Source organism: Heliangelus exortis, chromosome 4 (genome assembly GCF_036169615.1).
Source record: "Heliangelus exortis chromosome 4, bHelExo1.hap1, whole genome shotgun sequence".
NCBI classification, from domain to species: domain Eukaryota; kingdom Metazoa; phylum Chordata; class Aves; order Apodiformes; family Trochilidae; genus Heliangelus; species Heliangelus exortis.
This window is the reverse complement of record NC_092425.1, coordinates 23987770-24014042: the sequence shown is the minus strand read 5'-3', so window position 1 is coordinate 24014042 and position 26273 is coordinate 23987770. Positions and strand designations below refer to the sequence as shown.

Sequence of the window (26273 nt, the reverse complement as noted above, 5' to 3'; positions counted from 1 at the left end):
GAAAAGACACCACACCAGTAGCTTAGGAGCAACACTAAGAATACCAGAGAAGAAAACCTTCCATGCTAATTCATAGCAAAGAGCAGTAACAACTCTAGACAGCAGTTTTTCTGTGCTCTGAAGGCCTTTTTCCTGACTTTTTCCTGCACTCAGAAGTGGCTATTTCCCGCACAGCAAAGGCAGTTAAACATCTTCAAAGAATTGTCTTAAGACATCTGAGCTGAAATAAAAATACTGGGAGGTTCATAATCAGCTCTGATGTTACACCAGTACACTTCCCCAGTGCTGCTGGGGTAGCCAACAGGTAGATGCACACTGAACCTCTCCAGAGTTACTGGAGAACAATTCCCTACATAGCAACAACCTCCATATTCTATAAAGATGGAACAGCATTATACAAGTGGGAAAACAGTTCCAGTGACCTCTTTTGCAGAGCCAAATATTCTAACCTAAAACCCTAGAGAAGCCAAAGGTGAGATGGAAGGATGACAACGTGGACAAGGGGGAGAGGGTAATCAACCAAAACCAAACAAGCCAAAGAACAGCACTTGCAGTGTATGAGGACAAGTTCCTAGGAAGCAGTAAAACTGCAGCCAGGTAGCACAATCACAAGGACATGAAAGAGATTAAAACTGTCCAAAGCAGATGGAAGACCGTAGTATGATTCCATATGAAAGGCTCCTAGCACCAGAAATGAGACCAGAGGTAGGAAAAACTTCAAATTTACAAGATACAGTTGCAGTTGCATGGCAGATCTGGCAGGAAGCAGGGTCCCTTTTGGAGCAGCAAGGTCTAAAGACGAGGGACAGAATTCACTGGATCACACACAAAAATCAAGCTGAAGATGCACTCGCTGATAAAGGTCAGCTTTTCAATTGATGAATGGGAAAACTGGACAGGTGCTGAACACCATCACACATCTGGAGTGACTGATTCCACTCTCCAATCAAAAAATACAAAGGAGGGGGGCCCCTTCCCAAAAATGATGAGCAAACAGGTTAGTCGTGTTTAACTAAAATGCAGACACCAGAGCACAGTGTCCTCAAATGAGGAACCTAATATGATATATTTGAAGTTTCATGGGAAGCAGCCAGCAGGACATTAACAATTAAGTATGTAAGGAGGACAGAAGAATGCACATTAATATGAGAATCATATTCAAGTCTGAAATTATTTGACTGCAAGATAACCACAACAAGTAGCAGAGTTCCTACAAGCTAAAAATCTACAGCTAACTGAAAAAAAAAAATAATGAAAGTGCACTGTCAGCCATCTCAACTAGGGTGACAATACTAGTTGCAATACAATGAGAAAGGTCAAGAAGGTTACAAGATCAGTAAACTTAGTATTAATAAAGGAAGATTAGGCATACTTAAGAATAATTCCCTGGCTATATTTTTGTACAGGACTTACTGCTTTGGAAAACAAGTCCTCCATGACAAGAGAAGCTACACTTGATTTGTTCCCTATCAGCAAAATTTAAATGCACACAGAAACCATATAAACCATTCAGGAAGCTCCACCAGGGGAAAGAAATTGTTATCAACAAATAGTTCATGAAGTGCAAAATAAAGCCAGCACACTACCCTAGTAACTAGCTAAGTTACTAAAAGCAATAAAGCATCATGCAAAAGCTGACTTTTTTTCCCTAAAACTTATTTTCTTCAGCTGGAAATACAGCTTGAATGACTACATTAAAAAATAAATCCTTTTTCATAAGCAATGAAAACTACAAAGCTTTCATTCCAGACAGCTATCACATCCATAAACAGTTTAGACTGTTTTAACTCCAAGTAAGACCATTCTAGACTGAAGGAATTAGTGTGCTCACTCTGGACCACAGCTTTGTCTTTACAGAAGACTTTAAACATCCATCTCAGACTGAGGATAAAGAAACCATGGAACAACAAAACAATAAGCTACTGAGATCAGATAGCAACCTTCTCTGCCCATCCTTACTCCCCCAAGATGAAAAGGCTTGACTAGTTTAAAAACACACAAATCCTTAAGGCTGATCCAGATCCTTTACCAATGCACCATTTTTCAATGCCTACGGATGCATGAACAATTTTTTACCCTTATCTTTATCTTTCATTAGGAAACATAAGGCAGATTCAGAAGCATTTTTTTCTTTTGTAATAAAGGTTTTCCCTGGAGGCAGGGCAAGAACCTGTCCTGAATAATCTTTGTTTTAAGGCAATCACAGAATCAACTGCTAAAAAATATTTGCAAACTTTGCCTTCACTGTTGTTTTGACACATTCAAACTCGTTTTTTCTTGTCTGGAGACTAGCCCATGATGGAGCTTGCTCGCCTAGTCATGCAACAAGAAGATTCCATTTTGATTCAGCATTAGCTCATATCCAACGAGCAGTCTTCTCTCTTTCAGGACCTTCATGCTACAGAAAACAGGAACTCCAATATGCCAAGACAAGGCATGACTGAGATACCCAAGAATTTAAAGAACGACATGTTTGCTTGCAGTATGCATAGCTAATAATACCAAAATTTTATACAACACATGCAGTTTAGTAACTCTTAATCCAATCAATCCTGAAGAAGCTCCAAGAAAAATAAAAGTAGTTTTGAGACCGAGTAAGCAAAGGAAGTGTGTTAAAGATGTGCTTAAGACTGTGTACATGTCTACAAACAAGTAAGTTCACTCAGTGCTCCAGACTTCCATGTAACCACAGATTATAAACCGCTGAATCAACTATTTTTAAAGCAAAGTTTCACTTTACTAATAAATGCTTGCATAAGCAACTAAATCAGCTTCACATACAGCTTCATACCCACATTTAGAGTTCTAAGTGTCCTGCATTAAAACCATATGTATTTCTAAGGGTTAACTGCATTGTAAAAAAATCTGCTAACAGATTAACATTAGTACTCAAAACACCTGACATTCTGTAACTCTGCAGATACCAGTATGTTCAACCTTTTGATAAGTCTCCCTGGTGATGAGAAATTCTTTAGATTTAAGATTTGCCATACGAGATTAATAAAAATAATCCTCAGCCACCATCTCCACCATAGGAGTGGTCAGTAGCATATGCACAGACACAAGAGCTTGCCCTTCCCTGTAGAGTTTCTTTCCACCAATAAAACGTTCCTGTGAACTAGCAACTTAGTAGTATTTAGTTTGGAGAATTCCCTAATAAATTTGCTTTGAGTTTGCCTTGCATCTACAAGCATTATGCATGGATGGCCTCCACAATACCTTTCTGTGAAGTATTGAAGAGTTCAGCTGTTTTATACTTTCAGCAAAGCTCAACTTGCCAACTTTCCATCGCATGTTTCAATTGCTTACATATTAGAAAAAGTCCTCAGAGCACTAAGCTTTCCTCCTCAAAAGATGTAAGAGCTTGGGGCAACAGAAGGAACACTTTGAAGAAAAGGAAAACTAGAGTGGCAAATAGATTTTCCTAAAATGAGACATTATCAGCTGCCTGCAGCCCCATTTCCAGGAAAAATACATGGACACATGCAGGAGAGAGCTCCAAACAAGATTCTGAGCTGATTCTACTGACTTACAAAGGGTACCTGGGACAGAGGGAGAGACAGTGACTTGTTCAGTGCTGGGTAAACAGGAATCAAAACCATTTCAATTACTACAGCCAATTCAAGCTACAGGTTTATAGATTACTACAAGAATGCAATTCAGTTTGTATTGGAGTCCCAGTGCAGACAGTAATAATTTACACCTGGTGCTCCACCTGGAACCCAAGTCTTTCATCCACACAATCACAAGGCATTTACTCAACCCATTCAGTTACATTTTTACATCCGTATGAAGGGAAAAAGCCACCTAAAAGAGAGGGTGTGCCCAGGCATGCAGGAAGGCAGACTAAAAGTGCTCTGCGCAACTGAACATGCTTTGATACTGAACAAAATGCACCTTCAGCGTCTGTGTTTCAGAAGACTATTGCACAGTCACAATTACCAGTGTCACTGAAGTCAGAAACCATTTTGGGAACTTCATATGTCAAGACATTACACTAAAAGCAGCTTACTTGACTATATTCTGAGACACAACACATTCCATGTTTGGCTTTTTCAACATGTACACCTGAAGGCAGAGATGGAAGCATCCAGGAGACAGTCTATTGAACCATCTGCAGTGACCAGAAATTGCTCCCAACATGCTCTGCCCAACATTGCTCAGACATTTCATCAGAAATCCCTGGGAAGAAACACAAGTTCAGGTAACACTGCATTTGCACAGAACCACCATTTCAGAGCTCCCCGTGCAGCCTCATTGATGTCGCAGCCTGATGTGAATAACCTGTTGCCATGCTAATTCAAACTATTACAAGAATGGGTTATTTAAGCTCTTAAAACAACTTCACTCAACCACGTACAACGTTACAAGTGCAACGTACTCTCAGAAGCGATTTCCATGAAGTGCTCATATGCTTATGGCATTGTCTGCTTAAGAACACACAGTATCATCAATACTGGCATTCTGAATACTGGCATTAGGAAACAATAAAACCCCTCAGGGCAGCTAAGTGACATCTGTATGCTTTATTCAAAGCCATTTTAAGATCATTAGAAGTAAAAACAATATTAATAAAATTAAAAAAAAAAGAGAGATACTCACTATAGTAATCAGAAATAAGGTGCATGTTATGCTTCCAAGTAACCAAGCAGGCATGTTTGGCTAACAGGAGTTATCATTTCAGGGCATGGAAATCATGTTGTGCCTCCCACTTGGCCATTTGCCAGCCTGCTTCAAGACTGAAGTACTGGTTTAACATAACTTATAGTAACCAAGGAACATGAATTTTAGGCCATCTAATCTTGGCAGTAAGGTATGGAAGAAATCAAGCAGAAAAGCAATGAGCACACAACTGCAGGAATCAAACATGCTAAGGCTGTGTGAGAGATGCCTAATTCCCACAGGTTCAAACTGCATCATCAGACTACTCCAACACACATGGCTACTCGTGCCAGCAGGTACACCTTTCTTCCTACTAGTGACAAAGTGGCTGTGTAACAGAGAAAGCAATGCTAGCACTTTCCCCAAACTCAGTCCTCAGGGCATTGCTTCAATGGAATGTTTCAACTGCTTTCAGACCTTTCTTTTCCTAGCTCATAGTAATTGTTTTAAGATGAGGAGTCCCCATCGATTTGATTATTCATAAACTCTGGCTATCCTTGTTGGCCAGTCTTCAAGGACCTTAGGCAGCTGTCCCCATCTTCAAGTTCAGTCTATTATTTTTAAGCACATAATAAACTCAAACATTCCAATGGATTTATGCAGTGTCTTGATAACATTTTTCCTCCTTTAATGAATGGCAACTTCTGATTTTTATTGTAGGGTAAACTCCAGGAGAACTCTTCATGCAGAAGTGGAAGACTGGAACAGTGACTTTTAGAAAAGTGAATTAAATGCATCCTTAGATAACCAATATACTTGAAAACAGTGCCTAGAAGTGACAGATAGTAGTTTGTGGACCTGGAAGCACAACCCCTTAGACCAGCAAGTTCCACAAATGCACGTGACTTTCCTCCACTCTGTTCTACAGTGAGCAACAAGAGGAAACTCACAGAAGCAACAGAGGAGATAAGCATATACAAGCCAGTAACAAATACTAGCTATAAAGGCAGGAAAAAGAAGCAGGTGTATGCTCTCATTTGAGATTAAGTGAATGTTCAAACAAAACCAAAACAAACTATTCCAACACACAGATCAGAACCAAGCCTCTTGCTAGGATATTTCAGTGCTCTACATTCTCATGACTTTATGAAGCTTCAATTGAGATCTTCATCAAAACAGCATTCATTGCAAAAAGTGGCACAGAACACTCATGAGGTTTGCACAGTATAGTGCAGTACACAACTGCACACATGGTGAGTTACATACTTAGTCACCTCCCATTTATCCATTGCCATCATAAACGAAAACTGTGCATGGTCTGCCACAAAATCAATATTCAGTCTGCTACTCTTTAGAAGTTTTAAGAATGACATGGTTATTACTTCTTGGTTAAATTTCTCACCAACTTTTCAGGAAGATGCTTTGGCATTTGTTGTTTGGGTTTTTATTTTTGGTATTGTTTGACTTTACAACTGAAATTTTTATCAGCAGCACATGTTCTTGAATAAGGAAGGACTGACTTTCAGGTCAAAAAGAAGTAAGGAGCTGGAACTCGGAAAAATCCAAACAAAACAAAATCCCAAACAATAGCACATTTATTATGGTATTGCCTTGGAAGGTCAAGGTTCAAGTCCTTCTTTTTGAAAGACTTGATTGAACAGCGAAGCACAAGCACGACTAAGACTGTCAGAGCTTTATGTCCAACAAGTCTAATTAGAGCTTTTTGACTGGACAGGGGTTACAAATACTGCTCACCTCCTGTTTCCTGTAATGCAGTTAAACAGATTTTGTCCATTGTTTCCATTTAATGGGTACATATGTAGATTTTGGTATCTTCAAGTTACAAAACAGTGAGCCAGGATTGTTCACAGGAATTTTCACTCTAAGGTTGAAATATTATCAGTGTAGGAAGAAAGGTGGTAATAGATTACAAAGAACAAAAATGCTTTGTGAGTTCATGCTAGGTCTGCGCAGATACTCACTAACAGCAAATAAGTGAAACCTTTATGTTAAGCAAGTAAGGTTTGTGTTCTTCAAGAATGTGCTCAAGTTTCAAGATAGTCTTCAGATATCATACATGCTTTATCACCCTCTCTCATTTTTATGGACATTTCATCTATCAGCATCCTTACTGCCTATCTTCCTTTGAAAAAAATGGAAGCATTTAAAGCAGAAGTTGGGCTGACCAGTTCTGCAATAACCGACTAGAGCTCTCAGCAACCTTTCTACTCTCTATTACTTGTTTCTCCTCTCTAGCAGGGCTATAAATCCTCTTAACTTGCTCAGTATTGCTTAATCCACTCACTTCTCATTCTAGCTAAAGTCAAATCTAATACAGAAGCAGGGGAAGCAGCACAGAAAAGCCATTACACCTTCTCTATACAATTAGGGGAGGGGAAGGTTTGCTGATGTTGCCATTTTGTGTGGGTTTTTGAGGGAGTTAGATTTTTTTCAACTTTGATTCAAAATATCCCCTCTGATGATTAGGACTACAGACATTAAATTAAGCAAAGACTTTTTGTCCACTGCTAATCTTGTCTTGACTGACAAGTACAAGGCTTTCACAAAACAGCAAGTACAGAACCAGCAGAAACTCTGCAGGAGCAGCACCATGCTGAAAAGCTGGTGGCTAAAATGCCAGTCATAACCCTGGGAAAAAAAATAATAGTTCTCATTTCCTAACAATGAGCCACAACTTATGTATGGCAAGTCTAAGTAGAAATAGCTTTAGCCATTACCACTTAATTCATGCATTAAATATTTGCATTTACAATGAAGTTTTAATGCCAAGCAAACATACCACAATGTGCTAGGCACCATACACAGCCTGCTTAAGGCTATGTGCTGAATTGAAGCTTTTCATGCTCCTGAACTATTTTATGAAGCATCTGTGCCCCCAGCTCTCGTGTGAGTGCTACACAGCACGCAGCTGACATGAGCAGTACCGTGGCTAGTACACTGCCTGTGCTGATGGAGTCACAGAGTTACAGCCACAGAGACTCATCTGCTCCTGTGCATTGCATGTCCTTACAGATCTTCACCTAAAACCTGAGGTTGTTCAGCAAGTGGCTATATTTAACACTGACATATGATGTGAACTAGTTTGCAGAGCATTTGCAGTATGCTCCAACACAAGCTGTAGTGAAGCAAGATACAGTAAGTACAGCAGTATTGCATAGCTCTAGTAGATTGTTCTCTAACAAATCTACAACCTGATTAATTTATCTGAAAAAGCAGATCAACACAGTCTCTATTAAGCAAAAAAGCAGCATCTTTGCATTATATCCTTTTGCTGTACAAATTGAAGAATTAATCAAGATGCTTAGGATTTTTCAGTTTAATCAGGTCAAAAGTTTAATCAGCTTGCAGTTTTTTGCATACTCAGATGCCTGCTATCCAGAGGTGGTCATTCATTCAGAAAAGACTATAACCAGTCAAAAACAGTTTTCACTTACTCTACAAGAAGTTACACCATTAAGTTAGGGCTGTACTTTTGCACAACAACAGCATCACCACAGAGTTTAGTTCTGAAGATGCTGTACTTGCCAATTAAAGAAAAGCTATTACGGCACTCTAATAAAAAAAAAAAATATTCAAGGCTACTACCTAGTAAGACTGCAACAGACTGATTACAGAAAATTATATTTTGGTAGACAAATAGGAAACCGCTCCAAACCAGTGACTAGAAGTCCTACAGGTGGTGCACTGGTTGCTGAAGATTTTTAGTAAGTACTGCTGAAATCAGTTTCACCCATATTTCACCTTCACCAGTTGCACAGCTGGCATCTGGAGCAGCTCCGTAATTCATGACCATTCTACCAGATGTTGTAGTCTCACATTGTTTTCATAAAAAAAAATTACTGTGTTACCTACAAAAGAAACTCTCAGTGTTTTCAATCATGGTAGAAGGGTTTATTTTTATATTTTACGCTTTTTGCACTTTTTGATTGTACTTTAGACTCAGAATTCACAAGCCTCTGAATCCAAGAGGGCCTAGCTCTACAAAGCTAAACGTGGCACTGCACATCTGCAGCAGACAAATTAAAAGAACAAGACAGCATGACAGAGAGCTGTTCAGAGAGAGTATCTTGATTTATGCAACACTGTTAGGTAGCCAGGTACTGTTGGTGCTCTCTGGAAAGCACAAGCTCCCCACGCCACTTGACACAGCTGCTGACAGGCTGCCTGCCTGCAGCCCCACCAGGGCCGAGTTTCCCCCAGGACTTTGTGGGTGAAGGACTAGAGAGAAGGGGCAGCTGGGCACACATTGCCTGAAGGGCTGCCAGGGCAAGGTTATTGGTCTCACCCAGGTGATCTGGAAAAGATGCAGACATTTAGGCTGACACCTGGCTCCCTGCAGACCTCCCTGAGCTCTAAGGAAGGGCCCCCACTTGAGTCCTAAGTGGCAGCACCCCCACAAAGGGTTCTGCATCCACAGGCCAACAGTGGGACTAGAAAATCCTCTCTAGAAACTGTCCTCTCAGTATCTCCAAGGCTGATCAGAAATGCTGTAGTATGACAAAGAATCATAAATTTCTTGCTTAAGATGCAATTGGTGCGAATTGATTATTTTAACACTTGTCCTTGAATACAGTTACTTAAAAGTTAGACAGTCCTGAAGGGCAGAGGAGTCCAGGAAGGGTGGACATTCCTCAAGAAGAAAGTTTAAAAGGCACAGGGCCAGGGCATCCCCCTGTGCCAAAGACAAGGCTGTGGGAAAGAAGGCCAGCATGGCTGGATGGAGATCTGTCTGCAGTTCAGGGAAAAAGGAGAGTTTATTGCTGTTGGAAAGAGGCAGGCCATTCAGGTTGACTACAAAGATGCTGTGAGGCTATGCAGGGAGACAAGTAGAAACGCCAAAGCCCAACTAGAAATTACTCTAGCTTCAGCTGTTACAGAAATACTTCTACAAATATATTACTAACAGGAAGACTAGGGAGAATCTCTATCTTTAATTGGATGCAGGGGGAAACAGTGATCAAGGATGAGGTAAAGGCTGAGGTACTTAATGCCTCCGCTGTAGCAGTCTTTAGAACTCTAGAACTAAAGTCTTGAGTTGTTCTCTGGGTACATGTGGAAATCAAGTCATGTGTCAATCAAGCGTTCATTCCATATCAATAAAAGTTGTTAGAGTGAGTCCCCTGACCACTTTCTTCATAAATCACTGTATTAGACAAGAGAAGATGTGAAACATCATAACCATTTGCATAATATTAAACTGTACTAAAATCTCCTGAATTTTTTCATTAATTGTTTGACATAATCTTCCTCTCCTTGCCCAAGGTGTAATTGCCTACTAAAGCTCACAGTTTCTAAAGGCTTTAGGTCCTACTAATTTATCACCTATCTCTGTCTAAGTAGTTGCACAGAAGATCTGGTTTGTTTCTCCCCATTGTGTCCCTGAGTCCAAGTGTGCATAGCAAGATTGAGAATTTGGGGGTTCCAATTATTTATTTCCACATTTAAAATTAAAATTTGGCAATTAGCAAATTTAATTTGTAAAGACAGAACTACACTCGTTCCTAAAAATTATTTTAGGCATACAAACCTGTAATTCCATGTACTATAAGGAGATCAGGTGGTAACACACACCAAACCCAAGCCAAGCATACACCAGCACAGAATACATAAAGCAAAGCAAAACAGCACACACCAGCATTCAGGATACCAACCCAAAGTCCTTATCTCCAGTATATTTGGAAGATTTCTAGACACTCCACTGAAAAAGCCATATACCTTGAAAATAAAGTGACTTTCACATAGCAGAGTAAGCTTTGGTTTCAGCAGAGTCATCTACTGATACAGTAACCGCTGCTGCTGTGAGTCCGTTTCCCTGTTCAACTCTAAATTCAGAGCAACAGCTTAGTAGCCACTTTTTCCATCTCTATGTATCACACTACAGCATGGCTCAGTTATTTTGCACAGAATGGGCAGCACACAGCATACAGACCTATGGTACTGTGCTTACTTCAACAAGCCTGCTCAGCATTAGCTTCCACATGCAGAAATAAAATGTAATAAACCTCAGTATTCAGGTTTATTTACATGTCAAGTACCTCATGTTTGTGCATAAGACCACACAATGGAAAGACAAATTTTAGAAGCTTTTTGACAAGGCAATCACAAGTCTTATCATAGCCACAATTTTAGTGCAACAACACACTGGAGCTTACTGTTAGGATAACTTGATGAATCAGATACTTATCTCTCATTCTTTAATATAAATGGTAACTCATTTAGATTCTACAAGGAAAAAAAAAAACCAGCCAGGTCTAGTACAAAACCATAAAGTACCAGTTCTTCAAGTAACACCAAATATATTTACCAAGATTCCTGTTAGATTAAGCATCCAACATAAAATGTGCACGCAAATTAACAGTTAGATCAGTGAATAATTTGGATTCCAAAGCAACCACAGAAGAATCACGTCTTTTCTCATTCTGGCAATGTAATAACAAAGTCAAAGTCAGGTTGTGCTAACTGAGATCCAAGCACCAACAGCTCACTGAACAGAAGTCCACATTTGCATAGACTCAGCCCATGTCCCGGACAGATTCATCTTGCACATACCCAGAAGGTCAATACATTCAAAATATTCAGTATGAGAAAGGAAACCAAATACCAAGAGGACATTCCTGTGGTCTCAACACCAGACCTCTCTGAGGCTGCCAGGTTTCACATATCTCATGTTACATGAACCACAAGAGTTTGACAGCCCTGCCATGCCATCCCACCTCTCTACTAAAATACCCACAGCCAGACAAGGTCCACAAAAGCTGACAGCTCCTCCAGCACAAGAGCAACCACCTCAGCAGTTTCTAACAGCTCAAGAAGAACTGCAGCCATCAGAGCTTATCACTCAAACATCAACAATGAATACAAGGACTCTATCAGCATCAGGATAGGGGTGGACACCCCAAGACCAGACTGTTCTGAATGCAGGCTGACACACCTTCCTCACAAAAATAAACTCCAAGATCACACACTTCTTTAGAAAGATAGGGATGTTTGGGAAGAAAAAACAAGAAAGAAACATTTTAGCTCCTATCCAATCCAACTTGCTAGTTTATTCTGTCCAATTGTTGGCTAATGCCTTACCAAAATTTAAGTCACAAAGAGAAAAGATCCTTCTTGACAAAGAGTGCCTAAGTAACAGTCTGCAAAGATGCAGACAGCAAAGATGACTTTTAGATTGCTGACTAGAAAAAAAGTATGAGGTGAGAGAGTCACAAGACCACTATCTGCTTAATACCTACCATACTCAGAAACAAACAAGATGTCAGTGCTGTCACACTTACTTCGAAAGAATATATACAGAGAAATACCAGTCACTAGCTCCTTCTCCTGACAGAAGGTGCTTGCAGATTTTCAAATGCTGGTTAAGTGCTTGAGTGGCAACAGGAATTTCCTATACTGAAAAAAATTCAGCCACTGTACTGATGCAAAATGCAAATTATCTATTTTCACCAAGTAAAGCTTCATTGGTAAAGCAGAGAGACAGATGACAGCTCAAAGTCAGGACACCTCAACTGCAATACACAGGTGGGCACATTTGCTTTTCAAGCATCTCAGTGTACTGTCACAGACAGCTTCATCTAAGGTAGGATGATCAGGAACAGTACAAGATGTGTAAGGACCATACAACTGCTCCTTTTTAATCCTCCAAGGATGACAACCCATTCCTGAGCAGCAATCAGTACTATGGGATCACTTCAGATCCCATGCTCTGGTCAGATCACAGTAGGAGAAATTAAGTTAGTGGTTCCCATTGCTGTCTCTGAAGTCCCCACTTCTTCACTCCATCTGTTGAGGAGTGAAGTTTTGGAGAGCTTTTTCCAAAATCTCCAGTTTTGGAGGGTAATGAAGAGCAGCACACTGAGCCAGCTGTGACAACGCTTTTCCCTTTTCAGTTTGAAAAGCATATCTGTGATCAAGTAGAGAGAGGGGTGTTGATCAAAGCCCACAGCAGTTTCACTGTTCCTGTTTTGTTAAATCTTTAAGCAGATTCAGCTCAATGCACTTTTGCAGACCTGGTTGGAGAAGACAGCCCAATGTGCTACAGGTTAACGCTGTCCGGCTGTGCAGGACACCTGACACCAGCCAGTTTCCACTCCAACTATTTAAGTGTACCAGACACTATTCCTTACATGTACTTTTCACCTTTCGGTGACAGTAAGATAAGGATATTTCTTTTAAGAGAACTCTTAAGTTTTTTGGAAAAGCATTGTTATCAGTCCTGCTCTATGGTAACGGAAAGCCAGAAGTGAAGATATGAGGCACAAAAATACAGGCATGAAACTAAATCTAATTTCTGCCTTCCTCCTCTGCCATTTCAGAGTCGTAATGGGGAGGTCAGTGAAAATAAATATTACTCTGTTAGATAATCTAAGAAGGAGTATAATAAATTTAAGATATTACTGTTGTATTACAATCCTTCAAAAGCTGTTTCTGGGATTTCTTCAGAACTAATTGCTACTCTTATCTAACAGAGAGCCCCTTACCCAAGTCTGAGCAGTTGAGCTAAGAGTCACAGTTGAGCCAAAAACTCAGGTGAAGCCACAGCTACCTGTCTGCTTGACCCAAACTCCCTGAATCACCAAGGAAGTATGGTACCAAGAGAGAGGCACCACCATTACCTGAACTGGGGCTTTTTAAATGATCAACAATTTACTTGTCCTGGTGTTGAGCTCTATGCTTTGAGCACTGGGTGTTTGCTTGTAGCTTAGTCCTGCCTAAGAGTTCAGCTCTTAGATAATGTATTTATTACAATTTGACAATAAAATCAAGTCAATAACTGTGTGGTTTAAATACTCTTTGGACGATTACATTATTTCCCCTTTTTTCTCATTCCCTTCTCGAAAGGGGAAGCAAACTAGATTTCCTTTACAACCTTTAAATATTTGCCCCCCCCCCTTTTTTTTTTTTTTTTAAGAAATCATATACTGGTAACTCCTGTTGTAGTAGCTTAGCTAATGATAGCAACAGATGAAAAAACAATGCCTTAGACTACAAAGATCACAAAATCACCTCAAATACTGGAAATACAAAAAAACACCAAGAGGCCTTTTATTATCCCCAACTCTTCATCTTAAGAACTGCAATTCAATTGTAAAGCCCAAACTTAAATAGAAAATGGCATATTATACTAGTTTTGCCAACAAATCAGCCAGCCTTCCAGGAAACAGTGTGTCAGCAACATATGGAAACTACTTGCAGGGTGGGGTTTTCTTGGCGTTTCTCTCCCAGCCTGGCATGTTTTTAGCATTAACTGGGGAAGCCATTAATACTTCTGTTTTAGCTGTTAAATTTAAAACACCAGAGAATATTAAATCAATGACATTACACAGCCATCATTTCATGAAGCTACCAAACCTCCCTCACAAAAATTATCAGCTTCTATGTCATTTTGGCAACTAAAAGGTTTACTCTGGATTACATTTAGGCACATGGCTTCAGAAAGTAATCTTATTATCCTTTAAATAGCACAGAAAGACCTGTAAGAGCCACATATAAGAGTCTGAGTTGTATTTATGGAATAAACAACTTCCAGCAATACATTTGGAGTGTTATTTGGAATACAGCAGTACCTCAAACTAGGGCATGGGGGAAAGAAACACACACCACAAACTACTTACCATAGCCAAAGCAGAAGCCTATTAAAAGAGAGAAGTTGAGGCGGTGTTATATTAGTCACCAAACATCATCAAAAGCCCTCCTCATACATCAGAGCACAAGTATTAAGGGGAAAAAACAAAACAAAAACAGGCAACAGACTGTACAGAGTCTTCTCACCAGATTTCAGCTTTCAAAGATCAGTTCAGCCATGCAGCAATAAAATGCTCAGGCTGAAAAATTTCTTGGACTCTCTGCCAGCACGGAATCAAAAGCTCCCTGTGTTCTAGCAACACGTCCCAAGAGCAGGTTTGACAAGGACTGTGCAGATTTGACAGATGATACTTGCAAAGCCATATTTTCTGCAATACTTCAAACCTTGTTTACAGTGAGAGACAAGAGTTCTGTTCAACAAAGTAAGCAACTGGATTGCCTGACCAGGTCTGGAGTGAGAGGATGGACTTGTCCAACTCCCCTTTCTGTTACTGAGGGATTCATAAGACTTAAAAACCACAAACTGCTATTTTCATAAGGCTGTGGGCTACCACAATTCAAATATAGAGCCAGGCTATAAACTTACTTCACAGCAGCTACAGCACCCAGGAGTTTTTGCACAGTGACACCCATGCTGCCAGCACAGGGCTCCATAAGGAGCTGGATGTTCAGAGCTCCAAGTACACAGGCACTGGACTGGGAAAATACTGCCCTTGCAGTCCATGTCACAAAGAGAAACCCATACAGACATGCAGGTGGTTCCCTACCCCTCCCCTGGCCCCACAGTTACAACCAACTGCTACCCTAGAAGACAATTTTATATTAAAAAGTCTGCAGAGCAGCTTGGGCAAATTTAATCTTCCCTTCAGATAGCCTGAGGAAAGAACAGTTGTTTATAAAAGTAATATTGCAACATGTCAAACCATTATTCATTTTTGCCCTAGAGAACTAACAGTTCTCCCTCACCTTCTTAAAGTGACACAAGCCACAGTCTCATACTCCTGACTGCTACAGACAAATATAGTGCTTTCAAAAAGATGAACCGAGGATCTTCCTTTACTTATAATAATTACCACATAAGAGATAATTCACTGCTGCACTGTTTACTGTAGCTTTCTCAATTAATCCAGCATTACAGAGAAAAAAAAAGAACAAAAAAAACCCCAACCAAACAAAAAATCTAGGAGAGACACTCGCTATGTAAAACAGTTTTAAAGTAACATTCACCCTCTGAAAGTATTTCTTTCCCCAGGGTATAAAAGAACTGCTATAAAAATAAACAAGTACATTTTAACGGAGGCAATTTAAATTTGAAATTCTGACAGCTATATTAAGCCCTACTGTAACATATTCATAATTCAAATTAAGACATTTGAGTGGCACGTGCTCACTGAATGTTTTAAACCCGTACAAACTACTGGCTTTGGGTACAGAGAGTTAAAGAGCAACGTTTAAGAAGAATTTTTCTGAAAAAGAAATTCCTCTATGTCCATTTATTTCATTTATTAAGTTCAATGACTAGATTTCCAATCTTTAAAAAATTAGATCAACTTGAAGTCTCTTAGAAGTCCCCAAGATAAAAGAAACTTTAAAAACACTTTTAATATTTCTGAAAAGAGGAAGTTAGGAACCTAAGCTATTAAGTGAACTAATACAGCAAATAATTTTTTCAAGGCTCTCTCAATAATGTAATCTGGGTGAAAATAGGCTTCAAACTCCATCTAACACAGCATACTACAGCTCCACCACTTACCAGTGGAAGAAGAAGATACAGAAAGAACCGAGGCACTGGTACTACACAGCCTGTCATTGAGACCCTATCTCAAAGCCTCAAATGCTGGCTCTCGAGTCATTGTGTTTACTCTCAGAGAAATACACTGCACCAGAAACTTAACAGAAAAGTTCCTGCAGAACAGGAATAGCTGTCTGCAGGCAGTCATTCCCCAGAGGGGAAACAAAACAAAACACTAGCAAACAATCAAAAAAACCTCAAAAACCCACAACAAAAAACAACATCACAAAACAAACCAACCTAAAAAACCAAAAACACACAAAAACAAAAGCAAAAAAAAAATAACGACAACATCTGAAGGAACTAAAGAATTAAGTATGTATCCATTGACCAGAAGGATACCCACTTTGAAAAAGCTCCCCCCTAGCACTGCTTCTCCATTCCCCTTTTCACTGGGTCGGAAATCCTGCTACAGCTTAGCTGGCACACAGAACAAACCACGATATGTTAAACACAGCCCTCTAACAAGCACATGCTACCAGCACCCCCAAAATAAAATCCTGACCAGCTGAAGCCTGCACATCCAGGCCATCCTTCCCCTGCTGTGCCGAGTCTGCCATCACCTCACCATTACTCGACCTTCTTAGGTCACTACCTGAAGTTGCTATGACTTGGTTTTGATATTACAGATTTCTGAAAAGCTATTCTTCAAGGTAACCACTCACCTAAACACCAACATGTGGGCAGATGTTTATTGTCATAAATTAAATGTCCTTTATTGTCATTGTTAAATGTCCTTTATTACTCCCCACTTTGCTCATAACAATCTCCCTCACAAAAACCTCCATGCAAAAGAATGCTTACTAACTACTCTCCATCCCTGCTCCTCTCCCCTTCAGAACAACGTATATCCAAATTTATCTACTGTTTTACCCATCCATTCACATTTTAATCAACTGATTAAACCTGTGTACTTCCTTGGACACATTTTTCAAATTGTTCGCCTCCCACTTGGACTGTTACAGTCCCTTCCCCTCCCTTGACTAAGGATCCTGGGCAGTGCTCCCAGAGCAAGTGGACTACACACAGCAGCACTGGTCAAAGATCACTGCAAGCTTCTGAGTGCTGAGCTGACAGTCTGGATACACCTTTCTCTTTCATCCAATTTAACACACAAGGGTTCTAAAAGGGCCTTTTTCTTCAGAGGTACAATTTTAAAATTTCACCTTAAAAGAAAAAGGTACAGAAAAGCTCCTACTAAAAGTTTTTTAAGTATTTACTGTCATACTTCTCAGATGAAACACAGATTATCATGTCATTGCCCATCTATAAAACACTCAAAAGTAAACTCCAAATTTTTTATTTTGATATTCCCTTTGCATTTGAAACAGATGATATGAAGGAAGAAGCTGGTCAACCAACCTCGCATCTGCCAACAGGCATGTCTGTCTTCTCCTCCTGGGACAGGAAGTGAAACATCTATTTAAGTAGATATTTATTTCATTTATATTTAAATCTTCAAATGCATTAAATTATAGAATTTTAAATCAGTAAGTTTGGTCTCCATGTCTTGATATGGATGATAGAGAAGAGTAAGTAGTTCATACTAGTTTTAGAGGTACAGCACTCAAGCTGCCCACAGAAGGATGCTTTCTGGCACTGTGCATGTTTCGTAACCATTTACTGAGGCACCACTCCCTTAGGTTACAGAAATCACAGCATAATATGTGATGTATTAATTATGTGCTAGCCATTTGCAGTAATCCCTTTCTTTAGGATATGCAAACATGAGATCAAGCAATTAACTGTAACACAGATTATTTTACTTCCATGCTGCCATACAAATACCATACAACTTAATCAGAGGCAAGCAAAATCAGTTATTCTGGGAAGTTGTTACAAGCTCACAAAATTTTATTTCATTGCCTTGAAGTTAGTTTTAAGTGATGGGTTTTACATCTACTCATGTTGAAAAATCCTTACTTGTTTAACTAGGAGATTTGTACAATGAAGCAACATCAGGAAAGAAAATTGCCTCCCTCTGCTCAGCCAAGGTTTATCTCAGCACTCCTTGTATGCCAGTTCATCCCCTCAGCTTAGAGAGAGCATCCAGTGACCAATGCAGCACAGATGTGACCTGACCATGAATCAAAAATACTTGGGATACTTGGCAGAAAACCTGGATTTGCATCATCTGGGACAAGAGGCGGGAAGCGCTCCCCCAAGGGAGATGCTTTACCAGAGCTCTTGGTAAGCTTAGAGTCGGAATAAGACAGGATTAGAGATGCAGTCCCAGGGTTGAAGCTCCCACTTCTCTTCCAGACACAGCCAACACAGTCCTTCAAATTAAGGTAAACAGCACCAGACTTCCAAATAATGCAATTGCTCTTGGTTTCTCCTTTATTTTTTTGCATTTCAAGTCATAAGTACCAAGACTCACATGTCTGAGCCTTATGCTCAAACCTTTCCTTAACCCTGGTGTTCCAACTCAAACAAAGAATCAAAAAGAGTTACCCGAATTCAGCAATTCACCAAGTTTTCATCAAGCTTCTAATGCAGCTCAGTAACTTATAGAATTATTTTTACCAGTCTACACTAGCTTGTTTATACTGGACTTTTACCCATCTAAAGACTTCAGGTATCATCTGTAAAAATTCCCTTCCCCTCAACTAAATCAGAAAACTAGATGGATAGTGTCTCTTTAGGACACCCTTGCTCAGGATTAGCCCTAAATTATAGTCCTTGAAGTTATCAGATCACTGCACTATTGAGCAATTTATTTTTTTTGGCTACCCAGGGAAGTGCAAGTCTCAGGGTTAAGCACATGCTGTTCTACTTAAATGGCAATATGCCAAATCCGTTTAAACATTTAAACATTAACCTCAAAGTCACTGGCTTGTAAAAAGGCAGCAGTTAGTCCACAGGCATTAAATTTATTCTCCAGGCAGTATCACTGAGTACAAAGGCCATTCTGCCACCTTCCAAAAGTGATTTCTGTAAGAGCTGAAGAACATTGAAAAGTTAGAGTATTCATAATTGCTTCAATGGCAGAGATCCATTCTTAGCAAGTATGGACACATGCACAATATCTCATGTTTTCCCCTTTTGGCACTATGGATTCATCTCCTGTGTTTATAAAGCTACTGTTTTACACTAGGGAAGTCAGAAAGTTTAAAAGACTTCATGGGCAAGTTATTCCTTCAGTTATTCCATGCCAAAATGCAGCTACCAAGCAATTGTAACCAGTATTCACATCAACAGCTACAAGTCAAAACAAAGCAAACCTGAAATATTTCTCTGTGGCAATGAAAAAAAGTGTAAGGTCTTGAAAGAAGGAAAAAACCTCAAACCTTCCTAAACACAACACTGAGCTCACATATGTTCACAAAACAAATACTACACAACTAAAAGCAGAATGAGTAAGCACAGCTACACTTAACACTTCTCAACTGGTTGCATGATTACCCTGTTACTTAATGTTATTTTGAGGCCAGAAAAGAAGCTGAATTTTCCATTCAAAATTTCTCTGAAATTGTGCTTCTCTCAAGCAAAACTATAAAGCAAACCACACACACATATGAAAGGCCCTTAACATTAAAGTTATTCAAGGATGTGACACTTGGTGCACCACTAAGATTGCTCACTCCCAACCAAATAAGATGGGATGAACACAAATACTGCAATTTTAGATCCCTTTTGTGGGGGTGGGCGAGAACAGTGACCAAACAGATGCAGGGGTGGAGCCATCAAAACAACTGTTTTGTAGGCCCCCTCGTGCTACCTGGAGATGGAGGTTTCTCTACAATATCTTACTATGCTTGTATTTGACAAGCATAAAACTAGTTTTTTGTGAGGCCATCAGTCTAAAAAAATCCAAAAACCAAAAAACACAACTGCAACCAAAAAAAGTCATCAAGAACACACTGCAACTGATTTTTTTTTCCTAGAAAACTTTTTCGCAACAGTATTTTTTAGGAACCAAGTTCTAGGCTGCCTCTATATGGGAAGCTGGCATTCCCTGTGGGTTTATAAATAAATAACCAATCTGTAACGGTAGCTTTACTCTTATACCAATCACATATAAACAAGCTCTAAATATAACTTATGTGGATACTACGGAATGACCTCTACATAACTAGTCTTCTTTTCTCAATGATATGCATCCCATTACAGATTAGAGACCAACCAGACTGACCCTAAGGTCCTCCAAGCTTCCAGATGGTATTCAATAAGAAAGCTTAAAAAACTGGAAACATCTGAAAACCTATGATGGAGCGACCTTGTAGAAGGCAAAGCTTTTCCACTTACTTTGCACTGAAATAGCCCATGAGGGAGGAAAAAATAATCTCACCACACAGGCTTCCTATATTTAGATGACAACTTACCTACAGGGTACCCCACACCAGAGTAAAGGCTGGAAGCATGCCAAGATGCCAAGCTGTACTGCTGAAATGCCAAGCATTCTGTTAGAAGGGCTGCTCTAACCACTGTAGTCCATCTCTTTCACTCTTCTCAGTTTTGGGTTAATCATGGTCACTTCTCAGGGCTCCACAGCACTTGTCCAAAATGCACATTTTTACAAATGCATCTTTGCATCACTATGGAGTGAGGCTTACACACTGACACAACAGTGCAGTGACCTGTGTGACACCAGCAACTCAGTTTACAGGAGACCCAGTTATAAAGATAACAGGGCACAGAGAGAAAATATTTTACAGTGTTGATTGCCATCAGACTAGGCTAAATGGAAAAAGCCATACACTGGAAAAAAAATCCTGAGACCCCAACTAATATGACAGGCATCACTGAAGAAACTGAAGACAGCTGCTATTCAATTATCACCTTGCAATTAAACTACTAAATGAACCACCAGCTGCAGCTGAATGAAATCTGGAACCAGACTGGAAGTGTTGAAATGCAACACTATTGAAGCAGAGAAGACCAAATAAATACTAATTGTGTCCAATAAAACCACTGTGAAATCTGTAAGAAGTTTGAGACACAAAATACTTGCTTTTTGGCATTTGACTTCAGAGCCCATTTGCTGAGCAGCAGGACATTTTACCATATGCAATCCATGGGACACAAACCTAAGGAAGTTCAATGCAAGGAAGGACAGGTAATGAGGACTCCTAACCACAGACAGAAACTACTCAGGTATCTCCATCTGTGTATTTGGGTAATAAGGTAGAAGCAAACTTTCACCACAAGCAGTACACATAATGAAGCAGATGACCAAGAGCCTTCATAATCTCCTGGGAAAGCTGTCAAAGCTCACAAGGTTTTTACAACTTGCTATTAGAACACCAAATAGCCACACAGGATGAAGAAACCTTAGATGAAGCAGTGCTCTGCACAACTCGAAGTATCAGAACAAGCTATTCATTACCAGCTGGTGCAGAGCAAGAACATTCATTCTGCAACTAGAGTCAAGCACACTAAAATAAATAAGCTTCCTAACTGCTTGGCAAGCCTCTGCTATCCTTCTAGACAGATACTGAGAGTGCAAATGCCTAAAGGCCCCAAGCCACCAATCCATGTTGATTGCAGAACCAGTCATTATTATCTCCTGGCATCAAGGCTCTGGCTGATTATATTACTATAGTAGGAGACAACACCCAGACAGTTCAGTTTCGTAATCTTCAGCTATAGCAATTCCTGAACAGGCCCCAGGAGCTGTTAAGCAAAGCAGAGGAAACACAGATGTGTAGAGGGGACATCCGTAGATTTGAGATACAAGTCGACCAAAATATCTGTGAGAAATTCCCTTCATTTATTGAAAACTTGCACAAGACAAACTCCAGCAACCCACCTGTGGTTACAAATGTGAGAAAAATATGACCTACAACTGAGCATCAAAAAAGATGACCCCTACTGCATCCCCCAAAGAAGCGCATGGCAAGTATTCTACTGTACGAGGGAACAATACTTCTCAGTAAGACAATGCTGGAAACAAATTCATTCAGTTGAGCCACTTGCTATGTGATAACACGTGCTGCTTTATCAACTATGAATCATATCAACAGCTCTTCTTCAAGTTCTTTCACATCATTGATGGCAGCTGCTAGGAACAGATCCCTGAAAAGGATGAGATTTGACAGACAATAAAAACAGTCCATGGTCCACACTGCTTATGAAATAGAAGAAAAGTGACCTAAGTCTGGCTTGTATCACTAAACTAGGGCTAAATCAAATGCACAAAATAGCCTCCTCTTGAGTGGCAATCTGCAGTAGAATTAAGCTCTTGCAAACTTACACCTGAAGTTCAGCCAAGGCAATATGGACACCATAGAGGCTGCCCAGTTACAAACACCTGGTAGAGAGCATACATAGAACAGGGAGTTGTCCAGACAGCACTAATATGAAGAAACACCATTTTTCTACAGACATCTAAATACCTACAAATGAATAAAACTATGGAGTCAGCATTAGGGGTGCCTTGCAGAGGTGAAGCCAGCAGACAAGAGAAGCAATAAGGCAGCATTGCAACAGCAAAATATTGCAATCAACAGCCTTCCCAGATTAGATAATAGCCAAAAGCACGGAGTAATGGTTTAAGACCTTTGACTACTGATGGGAGGAAAGCAATACCTGGTTCACAGACCAGATGAGAATGCTGCAACAGACTGAGCCTGCTTACAGTGCCAAAAACCACTAGGCCAGTACATCCAGAAGTGGCCTACATCAAACAGCCATAAAAAAGCAATATCAAAGGTGAGGTTTATGCTGTCACGTAACATTGTTTGGATGGGACTCAGTGGAGACAGCACCAATGTGAAACTCTTCACATGCTTAGACAGCATCAACAAAGAATCCACAGGACCATAAAGAGCTCCATCTGTGAGTCAGAAACAATCATGCACACACAGGACTGGATGATTTATGGCCAAAAGGTAGAAAGGATCACTTGACTACAAGCATTCCTTTTCCTCTTTTTCTTCTGATGCAGGGCGAAAAGCAAAAAAAGGCAAAAAGAGCCACATAGTGATGCAATAATGGTTTGAACACTGGAACATTTGCAAAACTGAAAGCTGCCATGCCTCTTAGAGGGAATCATGAGCTCCATATTCAAAGGCAGACAAAGCACCACTTAGTTTCAGCCAGCCTATCTACAAAAAGTCCCAAGCAGGACATTAACATCTGTAGCAAATTGCACCAAGCTTTACATCAAGACCTGTACATTGCATTAAAGGCAACAGGTGAGAGTTTATCAAGCACACCAAACATAGTTGTCCAACCTCTGCAAAAAAGTTACTAATGGACCAGATTAGATCTTTGTGCTCAATACTAGCATGAGAGAATAATTTTGTGCCACTTTAAGAAACTGGTTGATCAAACTCATTCTTCCAGTCCAATGCTGTGCATAATGCATACTCCCAGAAAAAAATAACACTGAAGTTTGTTTTTACATTCCACAAACTGGAAACCCTAATATTGCATACACCTTGCTGCAAGTATTAGTTGTTCAAACAATGACCTGTCACCCTGGTATGTTTGTTTTATTTGAGCTTTAGTGCTCCTACACCAATTAATAATCAGGTTTTAGACAGATCAAGACTAACAAATCAACACAGAACAGTTAGGGTTTTATAGCATTTAATGACTGAAATTTCTGGGAAATTTAATTGATAGGATTTAATTCTGGGATTTAATTGATATAACAGGACTCACTAGAAGCTATATTTTCTGAAAGGCATGACTTTAGGGTTTGCTAACCCCAAATAGCACTATTTAAATGTGAAAAGAGCCGGCAGAAATCAGCAGACGGTTTAACAAGCATTTAAATCAAGCCTAGTAATGAAGATGTCAGGAAAGTTCATGCTTTGGGACAGGTAAAACTCCATCAGAAGACTTTAATCTCCACGTGACATCATTGCAGGTGACGTAAGACTCCAAACAGCACTGCCTGTGGCAGAGCAGATGTTGGACATCTTCAAAACAAATTCAATTGTTCTTCAATAAGACGTCTTCTTAATCAAGCAACATAGAGTCCAAGGCAGACACATGAAAACTACCAGTATGGAATACTGCAACTACAGAGAAGTGACACTAAACCTCACAGAATTTAAGACACCAAAATTAATAAAACAAGCAGAAGACAAAAAACCCAAAGTGAATTTTGACGATTTCCAACTGGACACTGAGTTTACAAGTAATAACAATCTGCATATGTATCTTTTACTCCACAGATTGGAAGCCATGCTGACCATCACTTAGCACAGGCTAGCAGAACTCCAGAAATTAGGTAAAACTTGCAGACTTCCATGTTTACACATTGTACATATGCCACTTTTCTACATGATAATTATTTATCGAGCTGTTTGTACTTAAATCCACAAAGCCGCCTTTCAATTTCTCACCATTTAACCATATACCACTAAATCAAATCAGGCTTCCTACCAATTTCTCTCAAAGATTGAAGCTTTTTTTCCCCCCTCCCAAGCTAAGAGCAATTCTAATGACATCTCACACATTGCAGCTTCAACCAAATGAAAGGACAGGTAGGCTGAAGGGAAGGCAGCTGAAGCCAAAGGGAGTGCACGAGAATTTCTCATAGCAGGAACCATCATTCAAAGAACTGCACAGCACCTCCAGGCAGAACAACAAACTGCAGCATAGAGCTGCAGTGAAGGGCTAGAGCCCTGCAAAGTAACAGGATAAATCATTTGATCATGATCACTCTAAGTTTAGAGGCAAGGGGCACCACCAGCTTACTTTAGCCCACATCCTTGGATTATCCCTTTGCATTTCATTTTAAGGAGTGCAGTACCAAACCCAGGTACAGCTGGCAACTGACTTGTATAGCATCACCTGTCTACAATCCTGTAAATGGCTCATTAGCCATTCCAGAGTTATTTCTTTCCTTCAGTAAAAGTTATTTGCAAGAATATCCAAAACAGGCTACAGAACCTCCATCCCCAGAGATCTCAGGGCTCAGACAGAACCAACCATAGCTGATCTGATATAAAACGGATAGTAGTCCTACTTTGACCTCAAGATTGGAAAAAGTGCCTCTCAAGGCATCTCCCAGTAATTCTATAAATTAAAAGCATTTTCAAAAGAAAAATGCAAACTCAGAGAAAGTATTCTGCAGTTACTTCCTGGCTTTGCTTTAATACATCATTGGTATTTCAAGTATCTCAAGTAACCACAGTAAACCAAAATATTTTGCTGCCATTAAAATATCCAAGTCACCTCAAACTTCATCAGAGAACTGGTGACTTGCAGACTAGGCCTTACCAGGATTCATGCTACACATAAGCCAGTGTCAGCAGCATTTTCCATTTATACCTCCACTTAATCCTGAAATACCTCCACTTGGTCCTGAAATACTACAACTATTGTACCTTCAACTTTCTCAAGTAATAGTGATCACAGTTCACTTGCTGGGAGCATACAGGTAAAACAGGAAGCAAAATAAAACGGGTACATCATGTTTATTCTGAGAATGGACACATAATACATAGCTGATGGACAAGTTGATAGCCTTTCTAGTTTCATGACTACTTATTTACCAGCCCATACCCTTAATACAGCTCTATCAGACAGTCTGCTGGTATTCACATTCTTAGTGCCCAAACCCTCCTCAAATGATGGTGCAGCAAAATCCACCTACTTTCTAAATTTTTCAGACAAGATTATTCAGCCTGTTGCTATTTAACACTAGGCAAATGAACAGTCAGCATCCTTCTCCAGTAGCCTCATCTACAGATCCAGCAGGAGACCAACAGAGCCAAAACAGAAGTCCACAATACTCTCAGAACCAAATATTCACACTGATCCAGGAGTACGATCACACTCATTCAGGAGCTCAATGACTAAAAGCATTTCTTTTTTTTGGCCAGTTGCACAGATTTACAGCTGGTCTCACAAAGGAAAAAGGAGTACCCTTTCACAGGTTACCCCATCCAAAGAAATCAGCTGATGCCAAACTAAACTAAACTAAAAAGTCCAGGACACACTCAAGAGATCGGGGAAAAACAGTTGCCTAACATAACTACAAAGATATTTTTCATAGCAATGAAAATTTATCCTTCAACAGCTCTGTTTTTCTGCTTGAAAAATGCCTGGCCACCTTCTTCACTGACATGAATGGAGAAAACACAGTAGGACAACTGGCTCTGGAAGCTAAGTTTTCTTGGTTTTTCCTTTTAGACAGCATGAAGAGTATACAGTAAAAGCTATCACAGATATTAGGAATACCAGCCATTAAAATAAAGCACTACATCACATATAGAATGTTTAACCTCACCTCATGGAATCTGCTGTACAGCAAAGACAACCACAACACATACATTCTTCGGGGTCTGAAGAAGGAACCAGTCCCTAAAAA

General features: G+C 39.8%; 1 protein-coding gene across 10 annotated transcripts in view; it reads right to left on the bottom strand.

Moving 5' to 3' along the window:
- MTUS1 (microtubule associated scaffold protein 1) overlaps positions 1-26273 on the bottom strand; it is a 116747-nt gene that overhangs the window by 86224 nt on the left and 4250 nt on the right. The gene's annotated exons all lie outside the window — the stretch shown is intronic.